Source organism: Nymphalis io, chromosome 3 (assembly GCF_905147045.1).
Source record: "Nymphalis io chromosome 3, ilAglIoxx1.1, whole genome shotgun sequence".
NCBI classification, from domain to species: Eukaryota; Metazoa; Arthropoda; class Insecta; order Lepidoptera; family Nymphalidae; genus Nymphalis; species Nymphalis io.
In genome coordinates, this window is record NC_065890.1 from 11899746 (window position 1) to 11918211 (window position 18466).

At 32.4% G+C, this 18466-nt stretch overlaps 1 non-coding gene across 1 annotated transcript; it reads right to left on the reverse strand.

The window, feature by feature from the left end:
- Positions 1 to 17708: 17708 nt before the first annotated feature.
- On the reverse strand, positions 17709 to 17781 carry Trnar-acg (transfer RNA arginine (anticodon ACG)). Its single transcript has one exon. It is a non-coding gene; the product is annotated as a tRNA-Arg (tRNA).
- Between the last annotated feature and the right edge of the window lie 685 nt (positions 17782 to 18466).

An 18466-nucleotide genomic window follows, 5' to 3' on the forward strand; every position in this document is an offset into this window, starting at 1 on the left:
CTTAATAACAGATGTCGCCCTCCGAAACAGCAGTCAAATATTTTTGATTAAGCAATTACTAACACTCGTAAAGTAAAGTCTTGCACTTGCTTTTGCAATTATTGTCTTTGATCAAGTCAAAGTTACATTACGTTAAAATCATATTTATAATTACAGGGCATATTTTTTTTCATTTATGAACAAAAATTTACTGGTGGTAGGGCTTTGTGCAAGCTCGTCTGGGTAGGTACCACCCACTCATCAGATATTCTACCGCAAAACAGCAATACTTGATATTGTTGTGTTCCGGTTTGAAGGGTGAGTGAGCCAGTGTAATTACAGGCACAAGGGACATAAAATCTTAGTTCCCGAGGTTGGTGGCGCATTGGATATGTAAGCGATGGTTGACATTTCTTACAATGCCAATGTCTAAGAGCGTTGGTGACCACTTACCATCAGGTGGCCCATATGCTCGTCCGCCTTCCTATTCTATAAAAAAAAAAAAAAAAAAAACATAAATCACTTTACTCTTTTTTATTTAACACTGTAATATATTGATTGAGCTACTTGTGTTAACTCATATACTTGTCTCATTGTGAATTACAAATAAATTGGTGGATAGTTAAACAATTTCGTGTCTTCTTCTTTCGAATGTAAAATCAATAATGACAGAAAGGGAGACATCAGTTTTTAACTAATCACTAAGCAACGCTTATAAGTAAGTTTTATTAATAGGAAACGAGCGTAGACATGGACCATTGACAAATTATTGTTTATAATTGACAAAAGACTGTATAGTATGGGGTGGATTTGCACAAGTTCACAAAAAAGATGTTGAATTATTTTAATGCTGTCTAAATTGAGTAAAAACTTTTGACTGTTAACTTTGACTCTAACATACAAGTTATAACATAGAAATGTCAGTCACTTTTTAATAAATATAAGGCTGTAAAGGGTAATTATTTAAGGTATCAAATGTCGATTATAAAAATAAAAGATTCAAAGCGGTCAAGTTAACTTCAGGTGCAACAGACTGTAATGAGGGTCAAGCCTTTGATGATACTCATGATGAGGTCAGGGGTTTTTTTTCTCGCTTGGCTGTTTTCAATGAAGTATTTTATCAATTTTTTTTTCACCGCTTGTATTTAAAAAAAACGTTAGCTTTTTTTTTAGCATATAATCGAAACAGATTTCGAATTGCAAAACGAAATAGTTTCATACATGTTATTCAAATTGCATTGGTTCGATCCTAACAACTTGAACTTGAAGCATTTTTATCGGTCTAAATTAGAGAGCTTTTGTATAAAATCAGAGAAATAAGTACACTCCTCGTGGCGGTTCAGAGCAGTTTTATCGCAAAGACCACTGGATACGATGCGATGTTCTTTTATCGAGATAATTCTATATCACATATATATACTTAAAACAAGGAGCCCCTTACAAGCCTTACAAATAAATCAGCTTGGATATGTTTGTGCGTTTGTAGTACACTACTACATACTACATAAATAAAGTGACTAAAACCGAAATAAGCCTGTTTACGCTAGCTACTATAAATAGCCTTAGTGTCATTTTGTTAATTATTATTATTTACCTATTCATTCATAGTTAAATAGGGGAAAGTGAAAATGTAAGTCTAAAAAATTATGGGGATGGGACTACGAAATGTCTGGACTTAAAAAAATTATGATTATAAATTATCTTTAATATGTATAACATTAAATAACTACATATTATTTGTTTATTTATTTATTTATATATTGACGCTGCACTACTACAAATGCAAACAACATCTCCAAACTGATTTGACTGTACTGATTGTTTGATGTACAATAATTATTATGTTATAATATTAGATTAGATAAAATGTAAAACAAATAAACCAACGATATAAAAACTTTTCCAATAATTAACATAGGCATACTTATTAAAAAAAAACTCGTTTTGTATGCTGCACGAAAATCATTAAATACTAACTCGCTTAAAATTACATTTTTCAATAAGAAAATTGTATCCTTAATGTTCACTATATGAATACTACACAAACATTAACGATTATTGTTATTTTAATAAATTTTACAAACGAAGCTGTTAGGAATTTATATTAAACAAAATTTAAGGACATTGTAACAAAATTAAACATAAGAAGGCTGATGAACGCACTTCTCAGTCTAATTTAACATCACTTTGAAATTTATGTCTATATTCATTTCAGAGTAAGTATGCGAAAACGTAATTAGCACTTCAGAGCTTAAGTACCCCTGAAGTAGTTACGAGAGAATTCTTTTATTAATTACAAAGTTAATTTAGCACCAAAGAGGTAAGGGTGGTACTACATGTGGAGTAAAGCTAACTATATATTTTCTGGCGGATTTTGACTTAGTGGTAGGACTTTATGCTCGCTCATTCTAACAGAAAGGGAAATAGCATTCGTTCTCAAAGTAATCAATTTATTACAAATATTTTGATTTATTATTTTGAGCGTTTGATATTATTATGGATAAATATGTAATGAAACAATATAAAAATGCAACCCAAGGCGCGGATTTTTATAAAGAAAGCAATAATAATAAATTTTAAAAAATATAACAATATGTCAGCCATCTTTTGTTGTACGGGACACAAAGCCGTTAAGCAAGGAATGCATTCGCATTTACGATGCATTGCAGTGGGACATAAAAGACAACATTTGAAGTCTCATGAAGAGAATTGCGACTGCAGTTTGAAGAATCGCTAATGATTCTTACAATGTATCATGATCTGTTATTATACAATACTAATTTCCTTTTTGCACGCCAGAAGAGCAAAAACAAAAAATACAGAAAAATATTGTATACACAATTAACTTTTTGCTAAAACTGGAATCTTTTCCAAAAAACTTTAGAGTAAAGGACGTCACATATTAACAAAATATATAGAAAATAAATTTCAATTATAAATACATACAAATTAATAAGGACTGAAATGTCCATTCAAGTACATGAAAAATTATTCTTGCCCTGTTTCGAACCATTGGTGAAGGTTTTGGATTGGTTATTGTATTCTAACCTCTTCGCCAACTCGTCTCCACTCTTACCACGGTCAACTCGGACAAACTTTTATATTTGAAAAAGAAAATTCACATAAAGTGAATATGTTCCACAATGTGCACTACAGAAAACCCGTTACAACATTACAACTATTTCCAAAGAAAAAGTTACAAATTTTATTTCAACCTCTGGCAATGTTACGATGAAATATAAATTCTTAAAATATCTATTTTGGTATTAAACAGCGAGTTAACGAAGTTAAATCTGAGAGCGCTCGTCTACATCGCTTAGATACGAGATTATCGAGAAAATTATTGGGTTTTATTTGAAAATAATCAACGCGTGGGTTACCTAGACAGCATCACCGGTTTGTGGGCTGATATTATTTGGAGACTAAAATTCAGTCGAGAAAATAGGAGCTCACGTTAAAGCTCAGTTAAACGAACATTCACACAGCCACAAAGAAATTTGGCAAGTCCTTTCTTTGTTGCACTTCCAAAAAATGGAATTCTTTACCAGCTCACGTGTCCCCTCCTCTTACAACCCGGGTTCCTTCAAACGAGGCGTGAAGAGGCATCTTGCGGGCCGACAAGGAGGGGGCGGCTAATGCAGAACATTCTTCCCGACTGTACTATCCGTCGTTGCATTTGGACTCTATTACCACTTATGAGGTGGAGTAGAGTCATTTGCCTTCCCGGCAAATATATAAAAAATAGAACATCCTGAGTTTTAAAGTCAGCCGCTGACGTAAGCAGGCTCACTTTCAGCCTTATTGTGAACGTAGAGACAAACTGTATTTTTCGTTCACACTATGCGTAAGCTGAACAGCTAATTGACGAGCGGTTCTACTAATTAGCCAATCAGTGTCCGCGGCGCGTAAGGGCGTAGTATTACAATTGGTCGCCGAGATTGAATGACTAAGCACAGCGTTATAACCTATTTTCTGTTTGGACTATGTAACGCTGGCTAACAGTCGGCAGCTGATTTTACGTTAGGTGTAAGCTCACTTGGGGTGTCTCTTGAGAAAACACATCTCGGCTTTGGTGTGTCGTTGTACTATGTTATGCTATATTTGTCGATCTTTACAAGCCGAGGACCTCGTGTCTGCCAACGGAGATGATATAAGTATGATCTGTTTTGTTCGCGTCCCTGCTAAGGAAACGTTGACAATTATTTTCCTATCACAATCCACAAGCGACCATTCCGTGTCAATATTTCGAATAAAAGGTGTTTATTTATTTTAAATAGCCAAGCTCACCCTTAAAAATGGAATAGCTCAATACTAAGTATTGCTGTCGAGTGGTAAATAATGTGCCTTGAGAATACCTACCCAGGCGGGCTTGCACAAAGCCTATCAAGTATAGCTTCTGGGATCCTGTTATAAAGCAGTAAACATTACCTCACAAGAAAGTTATGGCCAATATAATAATAATGGCCATAATTGTTGAAATCAAATTTAAATATTTTTAATGACATTGTTTATATTTATGTTCATTAATATTATTGTAATTTAACTTCTTGTTTTTTTTTTAACTTTGTAATTAGTCGATTTGATTGTACTCGTAGATTGCATTGTATTTTTGTCTCTTTCTGTTGTCTTTTTTACACGCATACTCTAACATTTGTACTATTTTTAAGTGGAAACTTTATTGGTTTATGATTTAGTAATAATTCCTTAATTCTATGTAATAACACACTGTATGTTTCCCAAATATAAATAAAATAAAAAAATATATATATTCGAGGACAAGAAGTAATAAGTGTGTATAATAAAAAGGAACAACTTTGTATTAATATTATACGTATCAAAATTTCTCGGAAATTCATTATAATCCTTCTGAATATTCTATTAAAATATGTAATAAAAATCTGATTAACTTATTACAGAAATCGATGAAAAAATAACCAAATTACACCTTTTATTTAATTGTGTTAAGAAAAAATGAATGCACACAACACTAAACTCGTTAAAGTAAAAATCAAAATGTACTTTATTCAAGTCGGCCCTTTACAAGTTCCTTTGAATCGTCTATTTGCAAGATTAATTTAAATATAAATCTACCTATCGGAATAAAGATTCTATCGAGAAGACTGGGCAAGCAACTCAATACTTTAAGTATTATTTTCCGACAAATAAAATACATATGTGTATGTTAATTGAATACAATAAAAAATATCAGTAGTTAAAAATTGTATTAACAAAAAAAAATTTAAATAATTAAAATAATTACATATAATGAATACCGTACCGTACCGTAACAGCCTGTGAATGTCCCACTGCTGGGCTAAAGGCCTCCTCTCCTCTTTTTGAGGAGAAGGTTTGGAGCTTATTCCACCACGCTGCTCCAATGCGGGTTGGTAGAATTCACATGTGGCAGAATTTCAGTGAAATTAGACACATGCAGGTTTCCTCACGATGTTTTCCTTCACCGTAAAGCACGAGATGAATTATAATCACAAATTAAGCACATGAAAATTCAGTGGTGCTTGCCCGGGTTTGAACCCACGATCATCGGTTAAGATTCACGCGTTCTTACCACAGGGCCATCTCGGCTTTTTATAATGAATAAATATTTTTTAAATTTATAGCGTGGACATGTATCGACACTGATAGATTATTACTATCAGAATTAAATATATCATGTCAAATAAAAAAATAAACTTCAGTTATATGTATAATCATGTTACAAATATATTAAAAACACGGATCTATATTTTTATTATTACAATGTGTTTGCAATAAAACTATTTTGAAAATAGAATGCCATTGACTAACCTCCAGTTTCTGAATCGTTGGTCAAAGTCAGATCAACTAATTTGGCTTTAATCTGTGTGTTCATTGGTCGGTGACGACCGATGACGCAATGAGCAACCAATGAGGGGCTGTGATTAGCGTTTTAGAAACCTGAATTAAATGTACTTCAATGCAGTATTCAGATAGAACTACATATTAATCTGTACTTGGTATAGAAAAACATTTAAAAGATCATATCATTTTCAATTACTGATCCTTTATATTGTACATATAATTGTAGACATATAATATAAAGATTTATACTTAACATGTCAGTATAAAACGACACGAAATCAAAATGTTTGATATTTCTGATGTAATATTTACTTTGTGAAATTCTTTTATCATGAATAGAACGTTTTCCTCGTAAAAGAAAAGAACATAACAATCAAACAATAAGAGCTTAAGGGTTTTGATAACAATGGTCCCCGAAATAATTTTTGATTTCGCATTTATATCGAGAGGAACATTTTACGTATTTCCTCGTAAATTATGCATCGTTATTTAGGTACACACATATCTGTGCTGTATATGCATATGCGTGTTATCATTACGAATAATAGTTGAGAACAAAGAATATTATATTTGTATATGGTTATTTATTTCTTATATAAGTTTATATGTATGTATGTGAGAGCCGAGATGGCCCAGTGGTAAGAACGCGTGAATCTTAACCGACGATCGTGGGTTCAAACCCGGGCAAGCACCACTGAATTTTCATGTGCTTAATTTGTGATGATGAAAACATCGTGAGGAAACCTGCATGTGTCTAATTTCACTGAACATGTGCCACATGAGTATTCCACCAACCCGCATTGGAGCAGCGTGGTGGAATAAGCTCCGAACTTTCTCCTCAAGAAGAGGAGAGGAGGCCTTAAGCCCAGCAGTGGAACATTCACAGGCTGTTACGGTACGGTTACGGTATGTATGTATAAGTGTATATGTACAGGTATAATTATATATATGTTGGTATATTACATATTTGTATTAAGTTTATAAGCTTTCAATAAATTTAAGGTATAAGTTGTTCGCACGCTATGCCCGATTAATATTACTTATAAATATTACCCGGAAGGGATCACTGTAAGTGATAAGGCCACCTTTGCATACTATATGTAATAACAAGTAGGTTATTATATGTTTGTAAATTGTGTGCAATAAAGGATTAATAAATAAATAATTATTTTTGTGTATTTATTTGATTTTTAACATGTACGTAGATATTTCAACGCTTACTACTTTTTGGTGGCTTCGAATTTACCTGAAACAAAAATTAAATGTAATAAATTAAGTTATTTATAATCTGCTAATGTTATTGCAAAAGGACGTATGTATGTAAGGTTGTCTACTTTGCCGAACATAAAACTGATTAATCTTTTACATTTCATTAATTTAATATTATTATTTTTTAAATTAAAAAAATAAAATTTTAATTCCATATTTAAAATCAAAAACAGTTAAATCAAACAAATTGGATAGTAATGAGTGAGAATGAGATAGTAATCAAATAAATGACACGAAGCCAAAAACTTTAAAACTCGCGTTAATTGGATGAATCTTTAAGCCGACGATGCCGTCGTTTTGCCTAAAAGACATTAAAATACCGTGACCTTGATAGAGAAATTATATTGACTGCGGCAATGAACCGTTTAATGAGACTAACATTATAAATGCTATTATGTCTGTCTGTCCATTTGTTACATCATCAGGACATAAATTACTGTAATGAAACTTGAGATAAATATATTCTTGGATCTGGATTAATAGATATATATTATTTATATTCAATGTGGGGTAAAAATTGTTAAGAAAATATATGTAAAAATAACTCATTGACATTGAATATTAATTAAGATTATTAATAATGCTTTAGTTAATATAAGACCGATTTTATGTTACCAACTATGCGCAGCTTTGTAGATATATAGAATAGAATAGGATAGAATATGCTTTAATGTACACCAAAAGATTTATAGAAACATACAGTTTTAAATACAAACATAAAAAAATGAAAACTATTGATGTACAAAAGGCGGTCCTATCGCTAAAAGAACGATCTCCTTAAGACAACCTTTGGGTGAAGGACATGAGATAAATAAAGCGGTAAATAAGTGTAAAGATCAACTTAACTTTAATTTTTAAATAAATATAGATTATTGTGTAAGGACAGAATATTATCTTAAATTGATTTCCTACGGTACGTGTTATTTACAGACGGACGCGGACTAGACCGCGGGAAGAAAGCTGTAATTAAGCTGGTTTCTTTTTCTTTTATTATTTTTGCACATCGACGCCAGCACAGAGACGCCATTGAAAAGGCTTACTTACCACCGTTTAACATGACAACATTGAATTATGTTTGTGATACTTATAATTTATACAATCGATTGAAGCATCGAAGCAGATCAAATAAAACACAATCAAAATAATTCTAAAAAATGTTATCTTTGGAAAAATTGATCGCTTTCACTAACCTCGGCTAATTTAATTATCCAACGAGTGTGACTTTGTTGGTGATAAAGGCTTTTTTTTTCAAATCTGATCAGTTTTATAACACCGAGTCAAACCAATAACTGCAACCTAGAGCTAAGAATTGGCGATGTTCTAGTAGCTCGAAAAGAACGTAAAGCACCCGATATCTCTCCAGTCATGTTGGCCGTCGCTTTGAACTGTTTGATAGGGAATAGTTTGCACAGTTCAATAATACAATATATCTTTCGTGTTTGAGTAGTCGCCAAGAATGCTTATTGAAAAGACATGAATGGGACAAATGGCAAATTATAGAACGACCATTCAATAATGCCTTATAAATATGATTGTGAAAATTATTCAATGTTTACTTGCTTAAGAATATTTGTCAGCCTGTTAATGTCTCACTGCTGGGCAAAAGACTCACTCCTCTTGAGAATAGGGTTCAGACCTTACTCCGTCGGGCTACTCCAATGCAGATACGTATGTGTCTGAATTTCACACGAAACATGACGATTTCGTCACGACATTTTTCTTTACAGCCGACCACGGTTTGAACACGCTTTAGTGAAGATTAAATTCTAACCATAAGCTTTATTGTATATACTATGAAGAATAAGTTGATATTATATTTGTAGATTTATATTATAAAATATATATACATAGTTAAACAATAAACTTGGCAGCTTGGCAAAATTTTCTCCTACATATGATACAAGATATTATGATAATAAATATTAAGGCCGGCCAAACTATGTAGTTCAAAACTCGAATTATTAAATTCCTCCCTATGCAGAGGACCTGTCTATAAAGGACGGAATTTAGAACCCTTGGATGTGTAAGAAAATAATTTAGGTAAGTATATATAATCGTAAATTTTATATTGTAACCATGCCGCTTAAGTTTTTCTGTTAACAAAAAAATTACATGTTGAAATTCGTTTATGGTACCGTTTTGGAATTGTGGCCTGTGTTATGGACAGCTTTGAGTCAGGTGGGGATCGGGAGGAACTTTTCTAAATTTGATTTAAAAACAAAAGGTCAATAATAAAATAGTTCTTTTGTAATAATAATAATAATAATAATTGTCATATTGATTTGATTAAAAATTGGCAATTAATCTTAGTACGTGAGCGATTGAATTAAATTGTTGATTGCACACATAGCTATTTACGTAAATATATCATATATAAACGTAGATTGTGATGCTGCCTGGTAACAAACATACAGATTTAGATTAAATTAATAAACAAGAAAAAACAAAACTTAACTGACAAATACCATTTCTTGCAGTACAAGTATATTCAATTACGGCTCCATACCTAGAAATTATTTTAATGTTAACTGAAAAGAAATGGCCCTACCGCTGGGCGCGAACAGAACGCGTGAATCTAACCGATGATCGTGGGTTCATACCTGGGCAAGCACCACTGAATTTCAATGTGCTTAATTTATTATTATAATTCATCTCGTGCTTGAAAGTGAAGAAAAATATCGTGATGAAACCTGCATGTGTCAAATTTCACTGAAATTCTGCTACATATGTATTCCCACCGTTGGAGTAAGGTGGTGAAATAATCAACCTTATCCTCAAAAAGGGAGAGGAAGCCTTAGCCCAGCTGTGGGATATTCATAGGCTGTTACTGTACTACAGTGAAAAGTATGTTTTTTAAATAACAATAGCTTTTGATAAATTATGTTATAAGGTGACACTGTTCGGTAGTCTAATTTATAAGACTGTACATCCGCAGGTGTTAGGTTGATATTGGGCGAATGATAATCGTTAAGATTTTTCTAGCACGAAATGCTGTGTATCTTTGAAATATGCTTTTATGCTTGAATCAAAAAATGTATCGTTGTATGTATCTACGCTGGGTTTCCCAATAAAACCACAAAAATGAATTTTATTAAGTCATGTTCACGTTAAAAATAATACCATTTTATTCTACTTATAAACAACTATTATATATTAAAAGCATATAAAAATCAATAAATATTCGTTTGAGAAAAATAGGTAATCTAAAATAAATCCTAGTTTTTTAAATTATTTTATATTCGTAATTATTTAGTAACGTGGTCATTTTGGCTCAGTGTAAAATTCATTTTACATTTATTTGCATATAAATCATATTTTTATCCAGAATTAACTACTCTTGTTTTACTTATTAATTTTTAATAAAATGTTTAAAACATATTAGTCTGCCTGGTGGTTATTTAAAAGAAAAACTATTCAATAACCGCCTAGATTATTAATTAATTAATTAACTTTCATGACTATTACAGGTTCTAATTATATATCATACAAATTATGTAAAACCCACAAAAGAATACATTCTGATACATTATATATAAAAATAAATAACATCTTAACCCAAAACAAAAACTCAACAGAATTAAAAATGATAAGCTATACGATTGAGTTTGGATAGATTAAAGACATCACGCCTTAGAAAAGAAAATATTTTGAATTTGAAACCAGAAGACAAACGACCAATTAGACCACCGGATAAAACATCATGTGCCGCCAAATGTGGGATCAGAGATGATATCTCTCTTAAGATGGCTTTCCACGGTGCGTGATCTTGCAGGTTATTCACGCACGGCCGATGACTTCTGACAGGACACCACTCCGAGGCTGTTCCAACGATGCTCGTCCATCTCTGTCTGTCTTCGAAGTCGTTTTGTCATTCAAAAATGCAAAGTAATAGAGTATATCGCTGCCGCTTTGGCACCAAACCTTTGAAGATACCGGCGGCGGATCCTATTCACAGCTAAAGACTTGGCCGCTATTCCACAGACGACACTCTTCTTATGATGCATCAGTCCAGGTTGGTCGACGTCCGTTCATAATATCAAGCACCGTGGGACGCAACCTTTATAAACGCACTGACTTTATCGTTACACTATTAAGTTAATTAGAAGGGTTTTTACAGTGACCAGTATGATGACATTAAAATCTTTCTATACTAAAAAATAAATATATCTACATCAAGGGCTTAAATAATAATATACAAATCTGATAATATGAATTGGGACCGAGTTGAAGTGGCAAGAAAGTTCGCTCCAATTCCTTGTTGAATCGCAATTATCGCACTGTCACCAGGAGACATTAATACAAGGTGGTATATATTTTATAAAAGTGTTTGCACTATTAATCCAAAATCCTATTATTCCAAATGCGAATGGAACAAAGATATAAATTGGAAATGGAGGCGAATAATTGCGCCGTTTGTTCTCTTGAGCATTTTCCGCAGCGGCTCCGGTCTTAGACATGGCTAAGTTGTCAACGCATGTGCTATATTAGGCCCCGTCCATTTCTCAGGAAAAATCTACATGATTTTAATTGTTGCGTAACCAACGTTTCGTTTTAAAATACAAATGGTCTGTATATTATCTTTCGAATCACTAGGTTTCGAAGATACCATTCAAATCAATACAACGACGCTTTGTTAGCGGTCCCCTGATGAAACTTGCAGATTGTTTGCGCTGTTTTCAAAGCTGAATAATAAGATAAGACGCTATTACTGCGTTCTGGTTTTGCAGAAAGTTATATTGAATTTTAATGTGAGAAATACTTAAGCCTCAAAGTATGTTTGAAAGTAAGGACAGCGAATTTATAATGTCTCTTCTTGACTGACTGACTTTTTCTGTAGTAAATACTAAAACTAATACGTCAAAACCTTATACATAAAAAGAATCAATATTATGCAATATACATATAACTGTGTCAAGATATTGGAGATAGTTTTAGGGACACTGTCTATTCTATAGTATGTTATGTTCTTCATAGTTTTATATGAATGTTTCTATGTAACATAAACGCCAAAACCATTTTAATACAGAAACGAGGAACTCCATTTGCCCTGCCATGTATATCAAGTTTGTTTAATTTGAGAACATTTTAGTTAGTTTCATAGAAATATTTGTCATTATGACTAAGCGTAAATCTTCTACAATGAGGGTATAAAACTGTGTGAGTTTGTTTGTCAATTTACGAAACCTTATTTCTATGATAGGTACCTATTGCTTTTTAGTTAAAAGATTGTTGTTAATATGATTTGGACACAACATTTTAGTTCCCAAAGGTCGTGGCGCATTGGTGATGTAAAGGACGGTTAATATTTATTATAGCCTCAATGTCTATGGACATTGGTTACCACCATTTGCTGATATATCAATATATTATGAATAAAAAAAATTGAAAACATGAAAACTGAAAGATGATCCGTATTTGATCCTGCGTGATCCTCTATCAACAGGCCATTTTAGCTCATTAAACAAAGTAGAAGCCAGATATAATTATTCAAGAAAGGCGGGATTGATTTTCATAGTGGGTACATAGTATAGGAGACACAATAAAGAGAATTTAGCAAAGCCAATTGTCAAACACAATACGAAGTCCGGAAATTTAGCTGCAGAGAGAAAATAAATTAGGAATGGTACTTATTCCTCCTTCTATGTAATATATTCTTTTTTTGCACTTATATTTTACGACTACTATTTTAAGCGGTCGTCACTACGAGTAGTAGAAGAATTGATACATATTTTGAAAAATGATTGTCATGTCACATCACCTCGGTGTCATCAATCTGAGGATCAACTTATTACTAGTGAAATGAAAGCATAAAGAATTACATGAAAACTTTTTTTTTTTTAAGGTGCCTCGGTTATACAGTATTTTAAATTGTACATGTATGTGTGTGTGTCCTAAAATTTATTGCTAAGCTTTATATTATTATAAAATAATCTAATTTAAAATGACATACAATGAAAAATTGTATTTTTAAGTTTATGTTCAAAACGAATTTCAGTGATATTGTGAATCTCCATAAAGGTTTATCTTCGTATAGGGAACCTTAAAATTATATTTCTTTATTGTCCCTAATGTACGAGTTTGTAAAAAAGGTCATACTAAAAGTTGTATTTTTATATTTTCATACATAAAAACCAATTAATATTAACTACCTCTTTGACATCTTCATATTATCGTTACAAACAAAAACAAACGACAGAATTAACATTAAACTGAATTCAACAGTTTATTTTCAAATCAGTTCCACTCCGTATTACAAATTTAAAAAAAAAATCAACAAAATACTTAAGCCTTGTTTTTTCAACAGGAAAACTAATATCATTTTCAGCAATGCTATTCTATGAGAACTCACTCGATTACTCACCCGTGAAATGTTGGTATACTATTTTGATGCATGTATTCTTGAAATGTTATATTATTATGGTCAATATCGCATATCACTTTCTGACATTTCACGATATTTCCTGCGATGAGTTTCGAGTTCATACATAATAGCACTACATGAGACAAGTTGCTGGAAAAACCTCATGAATGAGTGACCGCTACTAAATTTAACCCATATACTTTGTATTAAAGATATATTAATAGCTCGTCGTGTAGTTGGCTCGACTGACTTTGATCGAGTGGTCCTTTGTATTATCACTGGTCAGTCTGATACTCACATACTTTATTTTTCGTATCAAATATCAAGAATAATGACCTGTTTGTGCCACGTTCTACTTAATGGTTTAAATTAAAGTCCCCAGTTTTGTCTGTCTGTATGTATATTTGCGTTAATCTCATGTATTGCTGTGTAAACTTACATTCAGTTTTTATCAACATGTTATTCACAGGGAAGGTAATAATTGAATAATCTATAAATGTTGCAAGGGAAGGATTGCTATTATTATGTATAATTTAAAAGCAACTCATGATTAGCTTTTTTGTAGTATACGTTGGCGGACGAGATATGGACCACCTGATGGTAAGTGGTCACCAATGCCTATAGACATTGGCATTGTAAGAATTATTAACCATCTTAAATCGCCAACGTGCCACCAATCTTGGGAGTTAAGATGTTATGTCCCTCGTGCCTGTAATTACACTGGCTCACTCGCCCTTCAAACCGGAACACAACAATACCAAGTACTGCTGTTTCGCGGGAGAATATCTGATGAGTGGCTGGTACCTACCTAGACAAGCTTGCACAAAACCCTACCACCAGAGTACTATACATTACACTTTTATATACGTTACTTATCTTTTCTCTATGATATTTGCACAGTAATGTAGCATAATTTCATAATAATAACGAACCGTGCCTTGCGGCTAGTTCATTAAATTTGGATACACGCTTGAATTATACGAGGGCACCATGTTGGTTAATAATAATTGTTATTGCTCGTAGGGTCCTCCTTAGTAGCGTAGAGTTTTATTACAGATAATATTATAGCCTACAATATTCCTCAATTAACGACCTATGCTTTCCAAAAAGAAATATTCCAATCTAACTGGTTTTCTGAGATAAGCACGTTTGACCAAACTGCCAGCTTTTAAACTTTCCTCGACGGAAATGCTTACTTATCTTTTTACTGAAATTGAAATTTTACTTTTGAAATTAAATGCAATTTCTGACTTTTACGGATGAAGTGGCCAAATAATTAATGGAATGGATACCTTAAGTCAAAAATGTTTCGTTCACTGAATTTCATATGCTTCATTTGTGTTTATAATTCATTTCGTGCTCAGTGGTGAGGGAAAACATCGTGAGGATACCAGCATGTGCCGTGTGGATGAAAATCAGCAACGTAGCAGTATTCATCAATCGTCATTGAAGCATCGTGGTGGAGTAAGCTCCAAATTTCCTCCTCAAAAAGCAGAGGAGCCTAAGACCAGCAGTGGGACATTTACAGGCGATTACTTTACTTTACATTTTTTATTCCGCTTATAAAATATAACCTTAAAAATGAAAAGCATGACGCATTGCAAATACCATTTATTTTAGATTTTGTATAGATAACAAACATTGAAAAGTTGTCTTCAGGATATTTCAAGAAAATATGATATATTGTAAACCAAATTATCATTTCTATAAGTAGTTTTATAGCTTATTTAAATTATATTTTAATATATTCTAGTTAAAAAGGGGTAAAATTGAAAGAACATCTTTTGATAAAATCCAACATGTGTGAAAATATAGCTTAAGCCAAAAAGTGCTATCAATCAAAGTGTAAGCAGATTGGCGCTGAAGGGAAAAACATTTTTTGATGTCGAGTCCCTTAGTGCCTTATTGATAAGTCTTTTATACCTCTACCATCGTATATATAAAAAATATGTACTATAGGTTGGAACGAAGTCCCTTTCGATACATATTATGTATAATAACAGACAATGAAAGAAATTACCATCGCTTATAGTAATTGAAAGAAATATAAAATTATAAATGAAGGAATGAATTATGTATGAACTAAAAAAAAATTAATTATTTATTAAATAATATGTAAAGTACTTATAAACCTTTATATAATACGTTACCCATTTCAACCTAGTTCTCATTTGTTAAGTGTATAAAGTGTATCAGTGTGCTATAATTCGTTCCATAAATAATATTCATAAATGAAAAAAAAAAACAAATAAATTAACCAATAAGTTACCAAATAAAGAGATTGTATTATTAAGAAATGAGTAGCTTAAATATTTTGACACGCTAGAAAAAGAAGAAAAAAAATAGAAAAATATTATGAAAAACATATATTGATTCACAAAACAAGTTCCTATTTCTGATTCCTACGTCCTCAGAATGTTGTCACATTTTTATCACTGAAAACGGAAACAATGTTGGATACATTGTTTCCGTTTTCAGGGTATGTATAAAATTTCCGGTATGTTTGAAGATTTTTTTCGTTATTTGATTCGTTAAATGCTAAAAATGAAATACCATTTCCATCAATTTTGAATATTATGATCATTTAACAACAGATGAAACTTAACATAGGAAAACATATACTTGAGTTGAAACATACTCACAAAAAATATTAGTTTAGTCTTTTATAACATAAATAATAACATAAATTATAACATTTCTAATATCGTTTGCCTTGATGGCAGACGAAATGACGCTCTCTTATCATGGCCCCTCTGCTGCTTCCTACTCCGTGTTCTTGGCGCGTATACTATATATTAAAGCAGCGTGGCGGAACAAGCTCCAAAACCTTCTCAAGAAAAGGGAGAGGAGGCCTTAGCCCCGCAGTGGGACATGGACAGGCTGTTACTGTATTATTATATTCTTATACAATCATAATTTATTGCAATATATATCATTATTGAAAAGAGGAAGAATCATTATTGAAAAGAGAAGTATTGAGATGTTGTTCACATTTATTTTTACGTTTATTGTTGCAGCTCGTTAATGGCCAAGCAAAAAAATATATCGGTTAACAAAAAGAGAAGAAAAAGGTACTGAGCTGTTTTATTTTTGCTTATTTAAACATAGATGACAGAGAAGTAGAGTATGGATCTTAATTATACTGCTTTCAAAATAAATCATATCAAGATAACCGAGATGAGGAAGGAAGTTCCAATAAGAATTTTCTCTCTACCTATCTATTACCTTGTACTCGGATCGTGTATATAACCGAGGTTAATTATCCCGCATCAATTAGTCCGTATGTCATTACACAAAGGTTCATACCGTTGTATTACCCGACTCTCGCAAAGTCAAGCAGGTCAACGTATTTGCTCTTTTATAGATACGTAAGGATACATTCTTTCACATAATCTTTTGATAAAAACTTGGTAGTGGTGTTGTGCAAGCTACTGCCCTTCACATTACTTATTCTAAACAACACAACCTGTTATTGTTTTGTTGAAATTTTAACGGCGAATTAGACAGCGTAATTACAGGTACAAGGGACATCCTTAGTTCCAAAGGTTGATGGCGCATACGCGCATATACGGAATGGTTAATATTTCTTACAGTGCCAACGTCTGTGGGCGGTGCTAATCTCTTACTTTCAGGCATTTTGCAATAAATAAAAAAAAAGCTTCTCAACTAATTTTATTGAATTTATTCATAAACTGATTACCCGAGTATTCTCTATATACTACCCTTTTTAAATCACTAGCACCCAAATTTTATAAACGTAGCCTTCGTATTATCAAAATTGACTGTTAATAATACAAGTTTTCGAATGTTATTTTTCCTTTCGTTCTAAATATCTATTCTATCCATCCATCTCTTTTTTCAAAATTATATCATTGCAAGAATTCTTAGTTTTTTTTTTGTAACCGCTTGGATAATAAAGCTTGACACGCCTTAACGATGTTCGTTTCTTGATTGTCATTTTTTCAACGTGACGGTATGGGCTTGATTTTCGCTTTTCTTGTGGTAACTGCGCATATAACGTCTAAAAAAATTGATCACATTTCGACCCCCTAAATGACTCAATACTTGACTAATCCAAATCATTATACCATGAATATATAATATCGATTATATATTATTAAAATCTAATTAATAAACAGATCGTCAAAATAAATAACGTTTGTATTCTAAGTGAATTCATCAATTAGTAATTCATGTCACTTTTTTAGGCATCAGAATACGACGAAAGTAATTACCACTTCACCTATAAAAATACTATTAGCGACCCTGCCAGGATTCGAACCTGGAATCTTCTGATCCGTAGTCAGACGCGTTATCCGTTGCGCCACAGGGCCTATTGATGCAGTATCTTAATTTTGAATTATTTGGCGACTGCTTAATTTATTTCCTACTGCATGCATACCAGACTCACTTTATGTTTACACTTCTTATTTAATTTAGAGGGCCAAAAGAAGAATTGGATCTGGGATAGTCAACTACTCTCGTTGCCGAGTGTGATTAAGGCCATTTCTTTCTGCGAGAGTCTTACGTCACTCCGGCGAAGAAGACCGGAAAAGAGGCGTCAGTGCTATGCCTATCAACACCAAAATTACAATTTTGCAGTAGAATAAATAGTAAATGGCTCCTAGTCCCAGGCGGCGTCTACAAAGCACTATTTGGTGTAAATATGAATCTTTGTGTTAGTTATCCTAGTTTTACAAGTAGGGAATTTCGTTGATATATGCTTAACATTTCTTATTATTATTATTTTTAAGACACATGATTTTTAATAAATATTGAATAATAATTTCGTATTTGAGGAACGAAAATGGAAGGGAAAAAAAATTAGTCATTTGAAGAAAAAGATTTTTTCCCATCCTAAGGTTAAAGCTGCAAAACAGATTAATTAGTGCTAGACTGCGACCAATACTTTTACTGGTTTGGTTTGAAAAACCTTTAGAAAGTCTCGAAATAAAAAGTGCTGAAACGCTTAAAACTAACCTTTGACTTCACAGTTCGAAACAGTTTTTTGTTTGTATG